Here is a 19,469-nt window from a genome sequence, read left to right as displayed (position 1 = left end):
TCAGAGAATCAGAAAAGTCACTTCACTGATACTGAGCTGGTGGTTGTGCTGTAAAAGAAGCTACTGATAGCCACAAGTAACCACTCCCTGAATACCTCATTTAACTTGCCAAGCCACTTAAGTGCAATGAGTTGACAAAAATGTCTCAGTTTTCCTGAATTTTATAAATATACGGCAAATACTTCACTGTACAGCAGCTCTTGAAGAAATGTTATGGGCTGCATATGGGTTACTGTTGCACAAGAAATACCTAAATGCCCAGATCTGTGAGGACAACAAAAAACTGACAGCATTTGCTGCTCCCACTCCAAGAACGGACTCACTTATGTTGTTCTGTACAGAAAGCTTTCAGGCTTTTTAAAACTTCAAAAGCTAAAATGAAACCTTTGGGGGTTGATTAATCCCCCAATGTTGCCCACTATACAGAATCTATGAACAATACTACTTTCTTTTTCATTCACCTCTAGTACTCCTGCAGGGTGGTGGAGCACAGGTTTTGCTGGTAGCTTAAAGAAAATTTAGAATTTAACCACAGGGGGTCTTCCTTTTGTTTCTTTTTAAACTTAAGGTGCCTCACTCATGCCTGGCAATAGCTTACAGCTGTGCCATATCAAACCAAAGGCTGTCTAACCCCATATCTTGTGTCTGACAGTAGCAAACAGCAGATGCCTGGAGTGTGTCCAATGAGACCATTCATGTAGTTAAACTAGTGTAGATATTTCAAAACCATCTTTAAATTGCTTCATTTAAAGTAGCAGAAGCACAAAGCTCAGTGCAGGCTAGCCTACTGTGCAACAGTAGGCAAGATAAGATGTAAACATAGCCTGAGTTTCATCACCTCCTTGCCTGACAATATACTTTCATTGAATAACACACAACAAAAATATTCTGCAGTTACATCCAAATATTCCTATAGTTGCTAAGTAATAAATACATTTATTTAGTCAAAAATCACAAGCAACCTATTCACTTAATGAGTAATCACACCCTATGTTACTTCCTATTTCTTTCCTATTCAGATGCTCTGGGCCAGAGGTTAATATACAGCTTCTTGCTCCTTCTACTTGCTGAAGAAAATCAAGGCTTGTCTAGATAGCGTCAACATTACTGAGATAGTATCAAGACTTGAAGCAAAATGACTTGGACTGCTTTTTCATGTACTTCTGGATGCCCCTGTGAACTTGTTCCAAGCAGTTATAAGAATTCTTAGATTCTGTGTTCCTTCACTCATGAAAAGGAAGGACTTCTTTTCTTTTTTTATCTTATGAATACATAAGCAAAGTATTAAACCTTTCCCTGTGTGAACGGTTAATACATCACAAGTAAATTTCAAGGTGATAAAAAACAAAGCTTGGGCTCAAAGTATTTTTGCATGTACAAGTCATTGTATTAAACTTGTCATTCCCAGCATCCATAAGATTGATTGCTTTGATTCATTCCCAATATCAAAGTATAGGCAACAGTTCCAATGGGTCCTAAGATTTATTTGTTGAGATTACTGACTTCAGAGAACTTGTGTACATGCCATGACATGCATTCATTTATAACATAAATTGATAGCCTTCATCACCTGCCATAGCAAGCTTTTAACAGTGTCCTATTTCTAATACTGTGTTCTGGTGCACCAAGTAGCTAATGAGGAAAAACATGAACTGGGGAAGGCAGAGAGGTCTACTAAGAAATGAACTGTACAAACAAGAAGTGCTTTATAGAGTGGGCAGCTACATAAAATCAAGCTTGCATTACTTACAACCACATAAGTTCTCTGAAAACTAATGCCCTCCTAGTTGAATCTGTCTAATAAATCCTTGAGAAACTCCAATGCTCTATCAAATATGAACAAATTGCCTTTTCTGGTTTTAGTTTCTTTGACTTGATCACAAAGGCTAAGGCAGAACATGAACCTGGGGTAAGCAGACTTCATCACTGTGTTTGGAGATGCTCAGAACTGAACAGATATTCAAGGAAATCAGTCCAAACATAACGAGCTGCAGATGAACCCTGTATGGATGAGAACATTATGATATCCAAGCAAAGCCTCTGACTCCTCACAGAATTCTAAACTAGTCACTGTTAGATATACAGTACAGATACTGAATGTTAAGAGTAATTTTACATACAAGCAGGCTGTATGGATTGAGTGACTGACTACCGTCAGCCTTATGCCATCTGTATTGAGTTCTTCATTGTTCCTGTGGCCTTCTGTTAAAAGAAAACAAATAAAAAAATACCTTTTGAGTAATTTATCTGTAATGACATCACTCCTACCTACAGTATAGTAAATAAACCACTTATCACCTTAATGAAGCAACTGGGACTTTATCTTTTAAGGTTTTGATAGATTTCTTCACACAAAAATAGGAATTTGTCAGTCAACCACCTTAACATCAACAGTTAAATGGCATGGTCCCAATATATAACCACTGTGAGACAAATATCTGACCTTATCTATTGGCAATTAATAGTGAAAGAATGTCAGAGGATAACTGATAGTGAGCTGGTACATATAAAAGCGGAAGTGGATTGCTGAAGGCTTAAGCAATAAATGAATAAGTTAAAAGAATCAAATGAGTTAGACTCAGTGCAGTCCTTTTTTCCAAATGGCAGTCAGATAACTCGATACTATTACATCGGGCAAGATGAAAGACATCTTCAACTCAAAGTGGTATTAAAAAGTCCTGAATCACCATAGTCCACAAAACAGTTACTGTACTTGTCTTTCTATAACCAATGGGCAGAAAGGCTCCTCTAGAGACCAATTTAGAGAATGAGTGCAACTTATAAACTGTGAATTCATAGCATAAAAATTTGTCTAAATCAGCCTCTAAAGGAGCCCATTGTTTTTAGATGGAACCTGAAGAGACTAACATCCCTAATGATGCTCCTACTCTTGCATAGGAGCTTCTTCTGACAAAGCTGCTTAAACGAACAACTGCATTCTGTGCACACCTTGCAAAGGTGAAGGGATTGAGCTGTAGAAATATTTGGAATGTTTAATAGTGAAACATTGCATTCCTATATTTCTGAAAAAATACTGAAGAAAAAATATCAAACAGCATTTTTATGGGATGGTTCCCTAGTTTGCATCAATTCTTCATAACTAGAATGCTTGAAATTTTGTGGGTTTAATGCTTGTGTGGCCGGACATTATCTGCAAGTTAGTCGAATGCACTGTGAAGCAACGGCAGAAAAGGAAGCAATTCAGGAAAGATTTTTTTATCTACTCGGCAAGCGTATCTCAGCCTCGATGGTGGGAAGCGCCAGTGGCACAGCGAAAGCCCGCAGGCGCGCTGCGGCAGCGGCGGGCGGGCGGGGGCAGCGGCGCCGCGGGGGGAGCGGCGCCCCCTCGCGACCAGCGCCCGTTGTCTGCAAGGCGGCACCCACGAACAGCGTCATCTGGGAGCGCCGCAGCGCGGGAGAGCGCTACGCGGTTGTGCACCCGAAAGCTACGACAGTGAGATGGGAGTTTAAAACCTATTTACAAGAACGAGTTCGATTTATGTCACGTTCGTGGTTTAAAAGGCACCGGCCCAGACATGAACTCGCATGTCAGGTCAAAGCATTCATTAAACTACACTGGACGATGCCAGGGAAGATATCCCGTAGTACCGTACACTACGGAGTAACACCACAATGCATTTTCTCTGCTACAAGTTCAGCTTCTATATGCGCCTTAATGTTTTACCTAGATTCTTCCCTCGGAAACTTGTTGCATTTGAAAAAGCTAAGTAGAGCTTTACACAGATTAGGCTTGCCTTGCTTGCTTCCAAATTTAACCTGTTTTTTTCGTAGCAACTGTACTCCCATCCCTCACTTGAGCATGCAGTATGCTGAGATATGAGCTCATAGTGAAGTTTTAAGATAAAAAATACCTTCATGACATGACACTAAGATCACATTTGATGGACAGCTATAATTTCTGTTTATAGCATGTAGTTCAAAGGAAAAGATATCTTTGAGCAGTTTAATTTCAGTTTTACTCAGCTCATTTGCTGAGAAAATGAAATGGTGCGATAGCACCATATTTTAATGCAATCTATATATTCAGTATGTGATAAGCAAATATGTGATCACATATCATGGAATATCTAATATTCACTTCAGGCTTTGACTTCTATTTTCCATAACTAAATTATAGAAGTATAGAAAAGCACAGCACAAATTTCTGACAAAGATATACTTCAACTGGAGGTAAAGAATACTAACAACAAAACCAAAACAAACCCCAAAAACTCAGCAGGACAAAGCTACTGGATATTGAATATGGTTTCTTCTGCCTTGTTTGCACATTTAATATTGAGAAATAAGGTGTTTTTAAATGAAGTATTAGTGAATGATCAAAAGATCACCAAATTCTACAAGAGTTTTACTTCAACATTAGTTACTAGAGCCATACCACTTTCTGTAGAATAGACAATCAATTACAGACTCTGAAGATAGCTGAGCTGCTGCTTCAGGTAGTAACTATTTCCATGTTCACTGGGCAACATATGCATTTCACTTCCCATTGTGAAAGTCATTGTCTGAAGACTCACCACCGGTCCCGAGTAAACCCTTCAACCAGACTAGGACACAAATCCTGACCTTCATTAGGAATCCTCCATTTTACAGTACTTGCAAATTAGAAGTTTCATTTCCCACCTTTAGTGCTTACATCCAACCAACTGTTGTACTGAAATCTGGACTGGACATAGACTGTCAGTATAAACTGATCTCTAATGCTTTGGTACTTATATAAATATAAACATCATGTAGGACTCCAGCAAAATTTCTGAAGAGACAGCTTGTGCATATAGCTACACTTCCCTTTGTAACTGTAGCTATCCATTAACCTTTTGGTAACACAACACACTTGAGGAAAAATACGTAATAGCAAGCTATTAAAAATATTAATAAGAACTAGGTTTGCCAATACAGGCTTTATACTCAGTGTAAGCACAGTATTTCCCAGCTTGGTATTAAAGTTATACAAGACCTATACATGCATTCTGGTCATTCCAAGTCATATCCCAAATGCCTACAAACTAAAGTACATCTTGATTATTCAAATAGCTGTCTGTTGAGACCTGTGTTAAAGCAACAGAAGCTTCTGTACCTAAAAAACCCAGCATAGCAAATTATGAATGGCAATTTAAATACAAATTGTCCTCTTCTTCATTCCCCACTATAAACTAATTGCTAATAATCTGAGTGCCTTTCACTGAAAAGTCTGCTATGTTAAGTATATTTTAGGTCCCTCTCCTCAGCAGTTCTATCCCCAAGAAAAACAAAAATATGTTTCTAATGAAGCTAAAGTCCATCAGCTATTAATGGCCGCTTTTCACATTGTACTTTTTATACTTGCTTCACTCACCTGTAATTCCAGAAGCAAGATGACTATATGCAAAGACAGAGGAGGCAGCTCTAAGAGCTAATGCGAGTTCTATGCTGGAGATCAGTTACACATAATGGGCTTAAAAAAAATAAAAAAAAAATAAAATCAGAAAACAACAAGTTGTCTGGTAGCCAAGATATGTCAGGATCTAAATGACTATACTAAAGGCTGGGATCTTCAGGACTCCTGAGGAGAGGCAGGTGCTCAACATGTAGCTATTTCAAACACTTCACTTGTTTGAAGATGCCGGCCAAAGAGATTAAACCCAATGTGCTCCAATTCATTTTAATTCATATTCTGTTGGAAGGAGTATTAATTACATAAACTTTTGCCAGTTTTCTGCCTAAAAATTAAGCACATTTGATTCTATTCCCCTGAAGGAAAAGTAGGAATAAAGTAACTCTCATTACAAAGTTGTATAAGGAGTCAGCATAAGCCCTCTCAAATAAAATAAAACCTGTGGTAAACAACTGACTCAGTGGATGAGTCTTCCTACTCCTCCCATCACATTTAAAGTTTGCCTAAGGAAAAGCCTTAATTGGGGCTTGCTTTCTCAAACTGGGAAGCAACTGCCAAAACAGTTTGTGCTAGAAATTAAAGAATTTTTTAAAATTTCAGAAGTAACTTATATAAGTGATCTAAGATCATGGAAGCTGTTAAATTTACGGTAGGATCTAAGTATTACTTAAGAGTTAGGTAATCTATGTTATTTTTCCAGTTGGTAGCATACTGTACTTGTGTAATACGACAGGACAGAAGTGGGGACAATATACCCAATACCAACTTTGTGAAAGTTTTACCATGAAAGTGTAGCTGGTGCTATAGACCCATCCTATTCCCTCACTATGGGAAACAAAGCAATGGGCAGCAGAGCGATTGCTGAAATCCATGCACTGTATTTCCAGAGACATGAATCTTTCAGAATTCAAACCAACTCTAAGCATAGTGACTCTTCTAGTTCAGAAGGTTTCTAATACACTGAACTTGAGCTAAAAAACTTCATTAAAGTCATATATACAGTATAATGTTCATAGCTGTTCTTTTATTAGTTTCATATTTTGTGCTGAGAAATTTATGAATTTAAGTTTAAGCTTCATTATACTTTTCATTAATTGTCCAGCTAATCAGCAGCATTAGAAAACCTTGGAACCGTAAGAGTACACTGAATTGAGAAAAAGCATAGGATAGCCAAGAAATTAATTTTAGAATCATATATAGTGATATGGTTAAATTCAGAAAGATCAAATTAGGCTGTCCGTCTTCCAGAATTATGGCTAGAGACCAAGCTGAGCAAGAATATTAATGACAAGTGAGACTATAGCAGGGAGATGTAGCTCAACATTTAAGGCAAAGGTAACTGAAGTCATAGATAGAACCCCTGGACTGAATTGTCCTGTTAGAAATTTAAGTATGAAGAACTTTTTAAATGTGTCTGTTTCTTCAGGGCTCAAATTCCTTGCAGTCACTGAGCATCAATATGGTACAAATAGTAAATTAGAGAGCCAGAGCAGAGATTCAGATAAAATGCATAGGGTTTCAACTGAGCTTTTGTGCTTAAATACAGGTTTTAAAAACCTTGTAGTCAAAGCTAGAAAAATAATGAATAGCATAGAATTAGATAACAGATTGCAATACTCAGGTCACACTGTCTTGCTAGTGAACTTCTTAGGTAAATTAATGCTGTCAGCAGTAAGGACTCTATGCCTCTCAAGTTATGTTAAAATCTTAATGTTAAAATCTGCTAAGTGTGTAAAATAAACAACCTCAGCAGAAGGCATTAGGTAATGGATGTCTGCCCTAATTAACTACATGACTTGCACGCTTTTTCCCCCCCAGAAGTGATGGGAGCTTTTCGATGAGCAGCTTCCAGGTCAGGTACTGCAAGCAGCCAAATGAATCATCTCTTCATCTAAACCTGGCAATTGATTATGATTCTTCTTTTACATCTGGGTCTAATTAGTTTTTGCTTTCAAAGTTGGTGCACAGCATAGCAGTTTCAGTATAACTTTTGACACAAGGCTATCTGGCTTCAGAGAACAACATTTTAGGATTGAGCAAACCTCTAAAAAAATGTGTTAGAGCTTAAATTCACAAGAGATGGATACTAAAGACCCAGCTTGAGATCTGTGAAGACTAAAGCTTTACACCTTTGATTTTGATAACCTTGCCTTTTAATTCATTATGCAACTAAAAGAAAACAATAATACTTTACATCACTGATCAGACCTCAAGGCAACAGAAGTGCCTTACTTCCCTTGGAAGTGAGCTATGCTTGCTCACTTGCTATGCAATACTATTTGTAAAATGATGAAAAAAAGTAATTGTTTGTTTTATGCAAATGTACTTTTTTCCTCCCCTCTTCCTCCTCTTTTTCGTACACTCTTGCAATTCCAAAGACAGATCAGAAAGATCACATTAGTCTGTGAAGACCATTATTTTGGAACAAGTCAGTGGCAGAGAAATTATTGTCTGATTACCCACCTAAACTGTGAACAGTGTGTGTGTGTATATATATAATGCTTTATGGCTAAATAACAGATTTCCACTAGATTTAAGGTTATAGGAGTCTTTTCTGTCAACATGTAATTTAGAGAATCAGGAGATCTTTAGATAGAGAATAAGCAACGGTCAAGTACTGATTGTGTGCGAAGACTTAGCAGAACAGATTAAGAAAGTAGATTACGATTTTAAAAAATGACCAATTACTGATAAGAAAGTAGCTTTTGCTGAGAGTGAAGAGGCTGATAAAATGCTGACAGTAGCTACAGAAAGTTTTATGAGATATCAGAAATATCCAAAATATATCCAAAAGGGCCTTTATTCAAAAAGGCTTTATGGAAGGAGAAGCTGTTATAAAATTAAGACTTGGGTAAAACATCCCACTTGATCCATTATTGTCTTCTCTTGCAAGAATTACTGTCCTGGGTATATGGGAACTACTAACATTACAATATTTTTTAGCATGCAAGTGTTAGCTTAGCAATGTAATTTTGCTTCTTATCCAAGTGAACAGCAGTTCAAAGTAAACTAAATAAACATGAAGAAGCTGTTGAATTTCACTCCAGTGTGGTCAAAACAAAATTTGACACCTTGGAGGAAGCTGCACTCAAAGTGAAAGGTGCAGCCAGCCCATTGTATGCTGCAAGTATGAATAATTTAGTGAAAGTAATAAGTAAAGGTACATTTACGGCAAGTAAACTGTCATATACTTCAATACTTGCTCTAAGGCTAATCATACTTGCAGGAAAATTTGAAGTAAAAGACCTATCAGCTTCCATGAGATGAGGTAAATGCTCCAAGACAATATAATACTATGCTTTAAAGAAGAAGTCATCCTAAAGGAGCCTGTCATCCTAGATGTTGGAGGAAGGCTAATGTAGTGTTCTTCATTTCTTGTTTTGACAATATTTGTTGCAGTCATTTCTACCTCTGCGGAATCCATCTCTACTATAATAATAAACTGCTGGATGGAGCAAGAACAATATTTTAAACCAGCCTGGTTCCAATGGGTTTGACAGAAACAAGCACCCTTTAGTGGATGTCTAATACTCTTCTACTTCCAGAAGAGAAGGAGAAACACCTCACTGGATAATGTGTTATACTGATCAGCTGAAACAAACACACAAGCTAGACCAGCAGTGCCAGTCTAGATTACAATAGAACTATACCCTATTTGGTTGTCTGGGCCTATGAAATCTGAAATGGAACTTAGTTATAACGCAATTAGCTTACCTAGAGAAGTATCTGCTAATGAATAAGCAGTTTTCAAATATTCTGTAAGAACATGACTAAGTCCTGTTTTTTGCTCTATGGGTTCCTGCCTTAATAGGAAGGAATGAAGGGCTTATCATTCCAGAACCCTGGACAACCCACAGTTCTATACAGATCGACAAATTTAACTCAGAGGGTCTGACCTATGGAGAAATTTACTCATACAAAAGTGTATTTCAGCTTTGGTTTAGTAAAACTCTTCCACATCTGTTTTCTCTTTGAAGGAGTGAGCAAGTATATTAACATGTCCAAAACTTAACTGTAAACAAATCTCTTCAACCGATAAGACATAGTTTGATTTCATATAAAAGCTTTAACTTCACAGCATGTAGTGATTTTCTGCTACGCCACACTGAACAAAACATTACTCAGCTCACACAAAATACTTACATATCACAACTTGCAAAAAACCACAGCGTACTGCTCAGGGAAGTTACTATTCTACACATCTTGTATTTACAGAGAATAAAGGTCTTGTATGGAAGAGCTTTGACTTCCATTGTTGAAGCCTGAATTAATGTAAAACATCAAGAATATCAAAGTCAAAGGAAAAACTTCCAATAAGTTTATACGGTATATAATTATTTAATGTGAAAAACCACCACCTGCACTGTATTCTGATTTCCTGCAAGTCATTTAATGAAGTCTAAATGATATAGCAGTGAAGGTACAGCTTAAAAAGGCATGATCCAGAAAAACCATTATCTTTGCAATCAGTCGTTCAATCAGAAAGGAGTCATTACAGTTACACAGAACCTGACACTGTATTATGATTAAAACTAATCCAGCCTGAAGTGGTAATGTAAATCATTTCACTGAGGAGCTACAGAAATCTTTTACCTATGTTGTTGAAGAAGCAAGCAGGCAGGAACAGGAAAGAGAAGTGACCAAGTCCTTCAGTCACAGCACAGGTTTATGCTGGCTTAAATTGTTCACAGAACCACAGCACTGGCATCTTTACTCCCCTCGCCTCAGCTACTGACTATAACCTCAGCTGGCAGACCAGTAGGAAAACCAAGTCTGCAAGTTCCATGAAAACAAGCACCAAGTTGGAAGAGAAAGCATCTGCCGTTGCTGGGGAAAACCAGCTCTAGAGCTGTACAGGAGTATATATGTCCCAAACATACATGAGAGAAAGCTTATAAGCCATCATAAAAAAAATATATACAGGAAACCAAAATTCACGAATTTTGTTGCTCATGCAAATAACACTGCTTTGAATCTGTAGCTGTCAGCATTTAAAAGCATCCAAAAAAACCCAAGAGAAGAAACAACCCTGTGGGCAGATGAAGCATCTTGGCTGCAGGCCAGAGAATATGAACACAATCTTTGAATTGCCTTTATCACCCATTTCTCCTGCAATTAATATAAGGATATATATTGAAAATGCAGGTTAAAAGCTGGTTAGGCTAATGAAGCTAAGAAGTGTTTCATGAACACGTACAAGATTCAAGGAGCTACACAGAAGGGGGAGTGCAACTAAAAGTGATGTGGAACTTACTAAAAAGTTAAATGGAATTAGATTGATTCAAGAAGAAATGGTACCAGTTCTACTAATCCACCTTGCCGTATTTTCGTAGCAGAGGCACAAGAGAGAACAAACACTATCTTCAACTTGAGGTCCAAATCATGCTGAACTTCACTGTAATTTGGGGAAAGCACATCTGCTTCAGCATCTAGCGTAGATAATAGACTCTGCAGCAAAACAATGGCACATTCAATGCTTTCTTCATGATTACATCTGTTTCTATAGCATTTAAACCATAGTAAAACTTCAGGTGGCAATTCTTTTGTGTGACCTAACAGGCTACATTTTTTAAATCAACATGAAAAGAAACAAGATTTCACTTCATTTGCATCAATGAGGCTGTCTACGCAGAATTTTATTAAGAGAAACTTCTCTCTGAAGTTATTGAAAACTGAGTAGCACAGACCTACACAGGCAGAACACAGTCTTTCCCCTGTTCAACTTTAAATAATAAAATAGAATGAAATAAAGTCTAAAGGCAAAGGACAAACCTGTCATAAAAGCAGTTCATTTAAGTAGTACCCAACATACAACAAACACTAAGATATTAAAAGACACAACTGTAACTAAACAGTACAAATGCAAACTTCATGAACAGAAGATATGCAAAAATATGTTAATGATAAAATACACAGAAGTTTTCAGAAGAGACTGAAATAGAGTGGTACTTGTATTCTAATTTTAGATTATTCATATCAAAAATGAGAAAGGTAAGGTCCAGTTCAGGAGTCAGCCTTTCTGTAGGAATCTGTCCCACTGTTTCCTATACAAACTCTAGTTTCCTAACCAAGTTCCTTACATTGGGCACTTCAGGTCAGAAAATATGAATGGTTCTTTGCTATTTTACCAGTTAAAATGTCTTGTCTGTAACCATTGTTAACCATATCGCCTTTTTCATAATCCCTTTCTATGTAAAGCCATGCCTATCAGAAAAGTCAAAACCAGTAATTGCCTACCTTAATACTTTATCATTGTATCAAAAAAAAAAAAAAAGGCAGCTTTGCACTTGGAGAAAGACAGTGACATCCAGTGGTTCATTGCTTAGTCAGTGACGTGTTTTAAATCAGGAAATATTTCTGAAAATAGCTAAGTCCTATTACTCATCTAAATACGATCATTTAAGCCAAAGCCAGATCCCAGCTGCTCAAATCAGCACACACTTAATTTAAAACAGATCCTGAGACATTACAAAAACATTCTGCATACCACAGGAAAAAAGTAGGCTTATTGCAATCTTAGTATTGCTATTCTTTGATATGATCAGTGTGAAAAAAATCTGCTAACGCTTAAAGAGCATTTGACCTCAAGTGTCTAACAGAAGTTAGCCATGTTCTCATTGCTATGATCAATAATAAACAGTTATTTAATGAACACATGCATAAAAGTTTCTGCTAATTTGTAGTTCAAGTTTTATATGTGTATATATTATAGGAATAATATATGAATATATTAATTGTTGCTAAAGGAAAAGACCAAATAACCAAAAGCTTTTCACTGTGCTGCTTAATTATACTTGAAAAGGCAACTTCAGTGCTTTATTTTGACCATGTGAGAAAGGGTGCAATACCTCTGTCACAGGACTGTTACCATGTTTGTAAGGTTTACCAAGATCATCAAAAAGTTTAAAAAGTAGCTTCAAAATATATAAATATGTATTTTATGAATCTGGTACTACCCAAGATGAAAATACAAGAGAAGCAATAAGGAAATATTTCAAAAGCAATAAAAACTCAAGGAAATAACGTTGAAATCAACCTTTTGATAGTACTATTTCTGAGCTACACAAAGTACACTGTCATGATAAGGAGGAGAACCCAAGTAAATCACTACATTTTAACTTTGGTCAGGTTTTTTTTCTATTGCATTCATTTATGTTTTAACTTCTCTTTCACCTTACTCTTCATTAGTGAGAATCTTTCAAGTAGAACTACTGCTTCCCTTCACACTGAACTGATTAGCAGAAAATAGCACCCCAGTAGTTTGTGTTAAGTTGGTATGTCTTAAGACATTCTATAATGGGGCAGACTCAGTCCACCAAAAATTGGTCCCGAGTGCTGAACAATATAACCATTTTGCCGCTTTCCTAAATCTGAGTTAATCCCTAGAAGGAAGCCTATATATTTTAAGAAAAGTGTGTTTCAGTGCTCAGAACTGCTTGCATTTCTACTTTAACTGAAGGAAGCATTTACATGTCATTGCTGCTGAGATATTCTATGGCAATTTGCACAAATTCATACTGGCATTTTCTAGTAAACGTTGCCCAAGTTAAGACTTAGGCAAGAAAATATATGTAACTTGATATTTTAGCATGACATCACAATTGGTATAGAGTGATATTGGTTTTTTGAAGAGGTACGTTTGAATCTAAAAAAAACCAGGATGAATCCACCTAAGTCTAAGTAGGTTATCTAGGCTAAGTTTGGCTAAAGTAAGACTTTGTAAAGGCTGATGATACACTGCTTCACACTAAATGACATAGTAAGTTTCATAGTCGGAAAGCTTTGTGCACCACACATTTCAGGACATTCAGTAACGTAATTTGTCTGTGGAAAAAGATAAATTGTATTACTAAAGACACTATAATCATAAACACAGAGCAGCAAATATGGTTACAGGCCATCTTCACTGAGGCATTTTGTGATATCTTGCACTCAAGAGTAAACGGTTCTGTATTTTGAGATACAGCATGAATATTTAATAATGAAATAAGAGTCAATTGTGTTTAGACTTTAAAATTAAAACTAGGGTCTAAGCTGTTGATCTGCCAGTAAAGCTATTAATTAGTATAATTATGTAGCAAATGAAGTTGGGACTAGAAGTGTCAGAATATTTTACCAGGCTAGGCAAATACGCAACAAACATATTCAAGTGATTAAATCCTTCTGTTTCATTTTTCCACATTGTCTCATTTTACTCTGTACTACTCACTTCATTGCTTCTATTTCTCATTTTGTTTTCAAAAGTAAGTATAAGGGGAAAACAATTACACTGGGGGGGGGGGAAATCACAAAAAAGTTGGGGTTTTTTTTGTCTGGTTTTTTTGTTTGGTTTGGGGGGGGGGGGGGGGGGGGGGGGGGGGGGGCGGGGAGGATCCACAAACCTTTTCCAGAAGTATTAGAAAACATATCTGCTTGCTAGCAAGAGTTCAACAGGTCAAGTCATTTTCAACCTGCTAGTCCTGGAATGAAGCTATTCAGTTGATGGGGTTGATGATACACTTGTAAACTGGTAGCCAAGCAGGCAGCTGAAAATAAAATTAGTTAGTGCATGAAGTACCCAAAACCCCACAAACTCTCAGTCTGCTAATTCCCCATATGAGCAGACAGATACCAGATACTGTTAACTTGGTTAACTTTTAAAACATCAATTCCTGTCCGATTCATGCGGTCTTATGTCATGTTATACAGCTTTACAATCAGAACAGGACCACTTAATCCCAAACAGTATCGTGTAAGTTTTCTTAAGAGTAAGAAAGCATCCATTAGTTTTATCTAATAAAGCATTTGAGTTCATCTTTTAAAGGGGATAAAGGGGGACAAGGCTTAGCATTAAAAGTAAAATCACAAGTATTTACTCTGACAAAGTAACAAACTGGTTTAAAACAGTCTTAAAAATGGAAAACTTAGAACTGAAACAAAACTAAACAACTACAGCTGAATTCATTACTCTTTCCTATTACAACCTAGAATAAATATACTCAGCAAAGCTTAAAAAAAAAAAAAAAAGAGTAATACTTCACAGTCCTGATCCCAACTGTGTATTCTACAGTTTAAACTTTTAGTTAGTTGTAGAACAATAAGCCTCAATCAATGAAAACATGATTGATTATGTTTCATACCTTCCCATGTAAGATTGCTACAAATTATCCATGTCTCATATAGTTTTTAACACCAGTTTTTGCATAACATAGGGTCACATTTATAGCTTAATTTAGACCCCTTAGGAACAATCTTAGCTTGAACATTTCATGACTCTATCTTTAAGTAATAGCAGACCTTAAAAATAAAATACACTCCTTGAGCCATCAAACATTTATGTACTGAAATACAGCTCTTATAACTTACCACACTTGATTTTTCTTTTTGTTTCTATTCTTCTTTATTGTCATAAGCGTTAGAGCCATATAATCCCTAATTGGCATTTTCAGAACTGCTTGGTAGATAATAAATTGATGAAATATAGGCTAACAAGAAATCTAACGCAATCATATCATCCAACATTTTGAAACACTGTGTAAGAATAGCTAAGATAAGAAAAAGCCTACAGTTTACATATTTCAGATAAATAAACACTACATATTGTTAACAGTAAAGGTTAAAAAAACAAAGGAAATAATTTACTTTGGTTTTCGTATTCACTTGCATAAAACACCTACACTGCTATATCTCTGGGGAAAGTGAAGATGTTTTATAGTAGGCCTGAAATGAGGTCCAGGTGAAAGCTAAATTGGTTTTGATGGTGAAAAAGCTAATGACCTCCAGCTTGCAAAGCTGAGTAAACTTTTTACTCCATTTTATTAGAAATGCACAGTAACAGTGCTAAAATTATTGTCCAGCATGTAGCTGATGATCTGTATAAAATTAAATTCAGCAAAATTAAAGATAATTACCCTGTCCAACTGTTTATTGAAAAAAATGCCGTCATGTAAATGAATTTGAAACATACCTTTTATCAAAATGAAGCTATATTACTTCATTAAATAACATTTTCTCATTAATATTTAATAGCTGTTACCTGCTTCTTATAGTACTTGTCTTTGACTAGCACAAAGAAAACGTCTATAGTGGCAGGAAAGGAGTGCTGTCCCACTTGCACGGGGACGGCAAGCTCGGCAAGGGAACGGTAATTCAGCGAGGTACCCACAAGGTGGTGCTGGTGATTTAGGACAGCCGGGGAGGAAGCCGGCAGGGCGTACGCCTCCCGACACTACTGCTCCTGCGTTTTGAAGGAATGAGAATCTGGGTTGTAAAAGCTACGTGGCTAGGAGAACGCCAGGTATATTAACTACCATACCAGCAGGGATGTTAAAAAGGAGATGACTGCATTAGGGAAGTTCTGCTGTTAGTGAGTATAGCCAAAAAACATAAATTATAATAGTTTATAAGTAGTTTCAGAGAATAGTAAACTGTTTGGGTTAGTTAATGGTTGTACAATTAGAAGTGTTGATGATGATGTCTATACGTATATTTCTATACCACAAAATGTGGCTTTTAAATACTCATTTGATGCTGTTACCAAAATGCTTTCCTATTGAAGAGGAGAGTAGCGTTTAAATACTGAATTAACTATATATTAGTGCAATAGATTGAACGAAAACTGGTGTCAACTAATTAAATTCATAATGCACAGAAAAAAAGGCAGTGGGGGTTCTGAACCACCATTAAATTACAGATTGATAATAATAGATATTTGAATTTATACTGGATGTGAAGTTAAAGCGACTTGTCTAGGTACTGCTTAAAGAAGGAAAAGTTGACATTGAGTTACAGTACACTCCAGGTTCTATTACATGTTGATTTGGTAAACTTGTTATGAGATTGACTGATCTCTTCAGCTACCAGGTATAAACAAACAAAAAAACCAGCCCTCTGAAATTAATATTATAAAACTTGTATCATTATCTTGTTGATTTTAGCAAAATTTTGCAATTGTGACTTTAACTATGAATATTTGGAAAACTTGAAATACACATCCAATTTGACCTGGTATATCCAAAAAAAGGATGAAAATCAAGAAAAAGGAAAATATAGCCTACAAGATGCTAGTTGAGTCATAATGTAAATTTCCACCATAGGTTGGCTCTGGATTTATACACTGAGGAATGTATATTTTCATAATTGGACTCTTCAATTGCATAAATCCAGGGAGTTTATTGTGAAGCTCCTGACTCATTCAAGCAAGTAGTAAAAAATGTAACAAATCTAAATAAAAGTAATAGAAAGTTTTCATAAGGGAGTACCTGAAAGTTTGTATTTGAAAGAGACTCTCACACCTACTTGATAGATTTTGCCAAGTAATCATGTGAAGCCACAGAAGGCTAGTTAAGGTTAGATTGGTAAGAAAAATGCGAAACACATCTTTGTTTAGCTAAGATGACTGAAATAGTGAGATGAAGTGATTTGGATGAGGTCAGTCACTAATAGTTTAGAGAGGATTAGAAACAGTATGTTACTGGCCCTCAATCTGTTGCTGTAATTATTGAGCTACTTGAGTTCCTTGCAAAAGGACTTTGGTATTAGTATTACTGCTCTTGGCATTCACAGTAATAAATTAAAACATATAGACTTGTGCATTTTATTTAATTGAAGGTGAAAGTGTCTCATCTCAAAAAAAGCAGAACAGTTTAATGTTTACCAACTGAAAAATGTGGAAGGGGTTAAACCTGGGCTTTTATGAAGTTGCACTAGCAAATAAAGTAACGTGGCTTTACATTGTGTAAAATTAAGTGTTCTTAAATAATGAAGAGCAAGAACATGTTAAAAAAAACCCAAACAACCAACCAAACAAAAAAAACCCCAAACCCTAATGCTCCAACAAGTTTTGATTATAATGAACTCTGGATCTGTTGTGCCAAAATGACTTACGTAGCTAGTAACCAGTTGCTTCTCAATAGGCTGCTATTACTTGCTTGCTTCGTATAGCATTTGCGATCTTGAGCACAGTTAGTAAAACATTTGTCTACTCATATGTTACACTGAGTAATTAGCAGGGAAAGACTAAAGGGGCTTTTTAATGTCATTTGTTTTTATGTAGATAAAGGTAACAAGCCTCCTCTTCAGCGGAAAAAAACCTCCAACACATCTACTTGCTGTAATTACTCCATTACTTATATGGAATTCTTGCCTGCTAGCATAGATAAGATTTACAAAACACACATTTACATTTTATACAGTGTCAGCAGTGCACAGATTTAATTTAGTGATCTAAAATGTCAATAAACAAGAGTAGACAAACTACACACTTAGGAAACATTTATGCTTCAGTAACTACTGGATTTGTAGAATCTCTACAGGAAAATAGGTGTTACTGAGGTCACAAGCAGGAGAAAAGTTACTAAGAGTAAATACATAGTTACAGTGGCAAGCTAGGGACTAAATACAACCTAAGCTGAAAAGAAACATGAAAAGTGAGAGTCTTCTCACAGCTAAGTGGGACAAAAGTATTTGTCTCCCATAAAGCCAAATTTACTACAAACGATGGATTTAATGACCTTGTCATTCTATACTCTTCTGCAACCTCTTAAAGTAAAGTCTAGCTTCAAAGCTAAGTACAACTCAAGGAATTCTGGTATATAGCCAAACTGTAAATAGTGGTATTATGTAACTATTAGCTATTACAACACCAGGGAATGATCTTGTAGCATTCTAACAAGATGGTCACTCCACTTGTCAAATCTGTATTGCTAATAAGTTACTAGCAACCGATGCATCTATTTATATTCACAAGAAGTAGATGTGATCTGTAAAACAGTATCCTAATGAGTGCCAATTCAGTAAGGAAAAAAGAACAGTGCTGAAGATAACTGCATTTTTTAAATAATGAATCAGTTACTTTGTATCTAAGCTCCTAACTCTGTTTTAAAGGCATAAATGGAAGTTCTAAGCTGAGGAAAATATTACAGAGTTTGCTAACATATTTAATGTATTAAACATCAGCTGTTATACATGACTGTGGAACTGAAGGCCGGGGGAAGCAGCAGCTATTTTAACTGTTTTATGATTTAGCATGCTATGGCGGATAACTGATCTGGTGGAGTAATCATGTTAATACTTGGCATTTACAATGTATTTTATATTTTTCCAAGATCTACTCAACTAACTGTCCGGAGAATTATATGGATTTGTTAATTAAGTCACTATTATCCTTGTTTTAAAACAAGGGGGTTTAGCTGTGGGTATTTGGAGTGGTTAATCACACAGTGAATGCAGCAGAATCAGGATTAGAACAGGATTCTCTTGTGTCCTGTCCCTGTTTTAATCAACTTGGCATTCTTGCCTGTCTAGACCATTCTGTATTTAATTTTTAATCCCATTTCTATTGACAAAAGCTAGACTCACATTTTGATAGAAGAGTAGTAGTATCATTTTGATAGAAATAGTAGTAGTAGTTTTATTGGCTTCCTCTGTAGAATTTTACACTATGTGCTTATTTTCCAAGCCCCTTTTATCTTAAGACATCTATTTCTGTCCTGGTTGCTCCAAATAGGATTGTTATCCTTGCATCTACTTACAGCCTGTTGCTTGAATTTAACCTTGCATTACTTGAAGCATGTTTCTTTAAAGGCAGAATTTGCTTTCGTATGTTTCTATGCAGTGGCTTTTGTTAGGTATGTCACATTAAATATGAGAATAAACCTTCCATACTCGCTAATGTGGTTAGAGAAAGTGCAAAAATATATGAATCTTGCAGAACAGATTAAAAAATTAACCACTGCTTAAAAGGTAAAAACTACTCAGGTTTTCTTTCGGGGCAGAGAAAAATGTACATAGACAACTGTGCTTGGACTCTCTAATAACCATCAGAACTGCAAGGTGACATGCTCCAGCTGATGAATTTTGCTCTTTTTTGTGGATATTATTCAGATCTTCACTGGTTTAGGAAATCTATGAATTCTGGACAATCTAACACTATGAAATCCCTCCCTGGTACAGCAAGTGAAGGTGAGCAGAAACTAAAGCAAGCTAAGGAGAAAAATAGGAAGTTAGAAGTTTAGTTGACAGCTATGCTGCAAGCACTATAACTTGCTGTGTAGCTCTTGAAGTTTGGATGGTAAGCTCCACAGAATCTAAGGAAAGG

At 36.2% G+C, this 19,469-nt stretch overlaps 1 long non-coding RNA gene across 2 annotated transcripts; it reads right to left on the bottom strand.

Moving 5' to 3' along the window:
- Positions 1 to 1,308: 1,308 nt before the first annotated feature.
- LOC127022080 (uncharacterized) lies at positions 1,309 to 15,000 on the bottom strand. Of its 2 annotated transcripts, XR_007767299.1 has the most exons (4): positions 14,738 to 15,000; positions 13,774 to 13,917; positions 5,354 to 5,452; positions 1,309 to 2,202 (listed from the first exon to the last, which is right to left on the bottom strand). It is a non-coding gene; the product is annotated as an uncharacterized LOC127022080 (long non-coding RNA). The 2 variants fall into 2 exon arrangements; XR_007767300.1 differs by lacking the exon at positions 5,354 to 5,452.
- Between the last annotated feature and the right edge of the window lie 4,469 nt (positions 15,001 to 19,469).

This window comes from Gymnogyps californianus, chromosome 14 (assembly GCF_018139145.2).
Source record: "Gymnogyps californianus isolate 813 chromosome 14, ASM1813914v2, whole genome shotgun sequence".
In the NCBI taxonomy this organism is placed as follows: Eukaryota; Metazoa; Chordata; class Aves; order Accipitriformes; family Cathartidae; genus Gymnogyps; species Gymnogyps californianus.
Note: the sequence above shows the minus strand (reverse complement) of the source record. Positions and strands in the feature narration are given on the sequence as shown.